Source organism: Nothobranchius furzeri, chromosome 7 (genome assembly GCF_043380555.1).
Source record: "Nothobranchius furzeri strain GRZ-AD chromosome 7, NfurGRZ-RIMD1, whole genome shotgun sequence".
NCBI classification, from domain to species: domain Eukaryota; kingdom Metazoa; phylum Chordata; class Actinopteri; order Cyprinodontiformes; family Nothobranchiidae; genus Nothobranchius; species Nothobranchius furzeri.
The window spans coordinates 64509937-64514936 of record NC_091747.1 but is presented as its reverse complement, the minus strand read 5'-3'; positions in this window follow the sequence as shown (position 1 = coordinate 64514936).

The following is a 5000-nucleotide window of genomic DNA, read 5'->3' as shown; positions in this document are numbered from 1 at the left end:
TGGCAGCAAACATCTGATTATTCTGCTCTGATTGAACTCTGCCCGAGTGGTTATTCTTTTCTTAGCCAGCCCCGGGGTTCTGGTCGTGGTGGAGGCCTAGCTGTTGTTTTCAGAGACCATCTTCCATGTAGCTCTACAACCTCTGGTCACTTTGCTTCCTTTGAACTGCAGCTGATTAAAGTCGGGCGTAAGGACCCGTTCTACTGTGCTGTGGTCTATCGTCCACCTGGTCCAAACAGTTCTTTCCTTCAGGAGTTTAGTGACTTTCTATCCTCCACTGTGAAGCCGTCCAGACTGGTGATTGTTGGTGACTTTAACATCCACGTTGATGATCCCTCCGATCTCTTTGCCATGAATTTCTCCAGCCTTATGGACTCCTTCAGCTTTATCCAGCATGTTTCTGGCCCCACACACACCAGGGGGCACACTCTAGACCTTGTTTTGACCCTGAGTCTAAATGCTGACAGTGTTTGTCCTGAGGACGTTTATATTTCAGATCACCATTGCATTTTCTTTAACTTGTCAGTTTCTGCATCCCCACCTCCTGCTCGCCGTATGGTTAGTTCTCGTTTTCTTAATGAGAGCACAGCTAGAAATGTTTCTGCTGCTTCTGATCCACCCTGTTCTTCTGATAACGACCCAGATTCCTTAACTTCTCAGTTTAATGAGCACTGCCTCTCCATTCTGGACAACATCTGTCCTGTCAGAACCAGATCAGTTCCTGCAGTGAACCCTACTCCCTGGTTTAATGACAGCCTTCACAGCCTGAAGCGCCAATGCAGAAAAATTGAGCGTTTGTGGAAGAAAACCCATCTCCACGTCCATCTGCTGCACCTAAAGGATCTTCTGACATCCTTTAACTCTGCAGTCAGAGACGCCAGGGTTTCCTATTTCTCCAACCTGGTGTCCCAGAGCAAAGGGAACCCCAAGGTGCTGTTTAACACCATCAGCAGCATCGTCTCTCCTGCCTCTCCTACAGCCTCCATCCACTCTGTTGCAGACTGTGAGAACTTTCTGTCTTTCTTTGTGGACAAAGTCAATAAGGTTAGATCTAGCATCTCTCCTTCAGCCTTATCACCGCTTCTCCCGACTCCAACCAGGCCCATCATCCTAGATAGCTTTGCTCCTGTTTCTTTGCCTGAGTTAACCAAACTAGTTAACTCTATGAAGACCTCTGCATGCCCCCTCCACATCTTACCCTCATCTTTGTTTAAAAGTGCTTTTCAGTCCATCGGTCCCAGCGTGCTCTCTATAATTAATGCTTCTCTGGTCTCTGGTCAGGTCCCTGCTTACTTTAAGAACACTGTAATCCACCCGCTTCTTAAAAAACCGAGTCTCAACCCCTCTCTCCATAGCAGCTTCAGACCCATCTCTAAACTTCCGTTCATCTCCAAGATCTTGGAAAAGGTTGTGGCTAAACAACTCACAGCTGCTCTTGATGAACATAACATCTATGATAGCTTCCAGTCAGGTTTTCGTAGAGCTCATTCTACTGAAACAGCTCTTCTTAGGGTCTCTAATGACCTTCTGACCCACAGTGATGCAGGGGACTGTTCTGTTCTGGTCCTGCTGGACCTGACTGCAGCCTTTGACACTGTTGACCATCACCTGCTACTGGAGAGGTTGAGAGACTGGGTAGGCCTATCAGGATCTGCTCTGGAGTGGTTCTCCTCTTATCTCTCTGAGCGCTCCTTTTCTGTGGCCGTCTCCAAGTTTAGGTCCTCCACCACCTCTCTTACCCATGGTGTCCCACAAGGTTCTGTGCTGGGGCCTCTGCTCTTCCTCCTCTATCTGCTTCCTCTTCAGCACATCCTGAGCTCCTTCAAAGGAATCTCCTACCATCTTTATGCAGATGACATCCAACTGTACATCTCCTTTAAGCCCCATGAGATGTCTAAGCTGCAGCTGTTACACACCTGCTTAGACTCTATCAAAACCTGGATAGTGGGAGCTTTCTTCAGCTGAATGAAGATAAGACTGAGATCCTCATCTGTGCCCCAGACAAGCTGGTTCCCAAAGTCAGAGACTCTCTTGGTCAGCTTGCTTCCCACACCAAACCTTCTGTCAGGAATCTTGGCGTGACCTTTGACCCAGCTCTCACCCTGGATTCTCATGTCAGTTCTCTTGTTGGCTCTTCCTTCTTCCATCTCAGGAACATTGCTAAGCTGAGTCCCGTTCTGTCCCGCTCTGAACTTGAGACAGTTCTCCACACCTTCATCTCCTCACGCTTAGACTACTGTAACTCTCTTTTCACGTGTCTGAGCAGAACCTCCCTGAACCGTCTACAGGTGGTTCAGAACGCCTGTGCTCGGCTTCTGACCAAGTCCTCCAAACACCCCCTGAGCCTGAGATCAGTGGACTCAGTGGTCTCCTTTAAAAAGCAGCTGAAGACTCACTTGTTCAAGCTGGCTTTTTTATGACCTTCTTCACCTCTCTCTCTTTATTCTGCTCTCCCCACCTATTCCACCTTCCTCAGGATCCACTGGTTTCCCTCTTTCCTGTTCACTCTCTCTCTTTCTTCACATTTTTTAATCACAATTGTCTATTTTTGCTCATTTTAAATATATTTTTAAACATTTTCTAAATGCTTTTTTATATTTTTACATTTATTGTTTTTGTGAAGCTCCTCGTGATTTTTATCTTGAGAGGCGCTATAGAAATGATATTTTCTTCTTCTTCTTCATTTATAAAGCTTGCTTACTGTAGCGACATGAATGGACTCATTTGTGACCCAAAGGTTACACTTCCTCAGCTGGGTCGAGCTGTTCTTCTGTTCACAGATTATCCATCACAGGAGACACAAGTCTGCTGTAAACCATCTTTAATCTGACTGCTGTTCCATCTGCAAGACGAAGGACACTTCAAGATTTTAAAGAATCATTTTTAATTAAGGTTCATAACTAATCATCATGGTTCATTATAAATGCATTTAATTACTGAAATTGATTATTATTCTTTGGTTAATAATAATTATTATTAATGATGATCAGTAATGTTTGATCAGTGACGATAAGGTCATTTGCACTTATACACACCGTGCAGGACACAGACATCAGGGTTAAAGGTAACTGCTCTCACATGTCTTTGCTCCATAACAACCAAAGCGTTCTATCTCCGAGAGGGCGTGTCCTCTTCTATCTCTGAGAGGGCGTGTCCTCTTCTATCTCTGAGAGGGCGTGTCCTCTTCTATCTCTGAGAGGGCGTGTCCTGAGGTTTGTGAAAACCTAAACTCCTCAGTTCAAGTTCAGTTCTTGAGCTCACCAAAATCTCCCCGTGGCGATGAGAGTTCCAGAGTATCGGGTCGGCCGCTCGACCTCTACTAAGCTGTTCTGTCACGCTGATAGAATTGCTTCAACAAGAAACGCCATCTGCAACAAGCTGATGCAAACTCCTTCAGAGTTATTGATTTTTGAGACGCAACCAGTTTCATCAGTCGTTGTGACCCGGAGACATCTCAGGACCGATTTGGTCGCACCAAGGTTCTTCTACCCACCTCGTGCTTGGGGGTCATTATCTCCTCCTGACATCTCGGATCCAACAGGGGGTCTCCTAACTGGGTGAGGTAGACACTTCCGTATGCCTGTTTCTTCAAGAAATACTCTAGTCAGCTGCAAAACAACTCTTTCACCCAGAAAGCGTTTTCTCTCTCTGATAGAAACCTTCTGAGACCCATTCACACATCCAAACACACACTTCATTTTAGTTTTCATCCAGACACAGGTTGCTTTAATACCACGTTTTTAATACCAAAGCTTTTAAAAATTGTCATTTATGAATTGTTAGTAATAAGTTTTTAACTTTTTAAACCTGACTCTTCTTTGAAATGAAACACAGAGTGGTGTATATTTGGTCTCTGAACGAGCAAAAATCTCTTTAAATCTTCTGATTTAATAAATAAACTTTTGCTATTAATTTAAATCTCTTAAATTAAATATTAATCTTTGGATTAAATATAGACCAAGCCAGTTGGTGTATGAACTTCTATCGATTATATAAAAATTCGTGGATATTTATATATAATAAAAGTTTCATTTGCCAAGTCGTTTAATCCTTCTCAGAATCTAACAAAGCTGAATAGCACAGCGTTAAATTCTAGCTATGTAGATGAACTACGCTACACTACGCACTAAACGGGGTCGGAAAACTGCGTCAGAAACTTTCCACGCAAACGTTGGGATTCATGAAAGAAAACGTAGTGGAAAATGTGTGCAGCTTTAAGTTGACTAGGACCTGGCTTACACACCTGCTGGACATGGAGAGCACCTGCACTGCTGCTGCTGAGAAGATAACATTATGAAATCCTGCAGCATTATCACTTGTACCGCTTCGTTTTCACACAGAACAAGACCCCCCACACGCACACACACACACACACGCGCACACTCACACACATGCGCGCACACACACACACACACTCGCACACACACACACTCGCACACGCACACACTCGCACACACACACGCGCGCACACTCACACACATGCGCGCACACACACTCACACACACTCGCACACACACACACTCGCACACGCACACACTCGCACACACACACGCGCGCACACTCACACACATGCGCGCACACACACTCACACACACTCGCACACACACACACTCGCACACGCACACACTCGCACACACACACGCGCGCACACTCACACACATGCGCGCACACACACTCACACACACTCGCACACACACACACTCGCACACGCACACACTCGCACACACACACGCGCGCACACTCACACACATGCGCGCACACACACTCACACACACTCGCACACACACACACTCGCACACGCACACACTCGCACACACACACGCGCGCACACTCACACACATGCGCGCACACACACTCACACACACTCGCACACACACACACTCGCACACGCACACACTCGCACACACACACGCACACACACACTCGCACACACACACACACTCGCACACACACACGCACACACACACACACTCGCACACACACACACACACTCGCACACG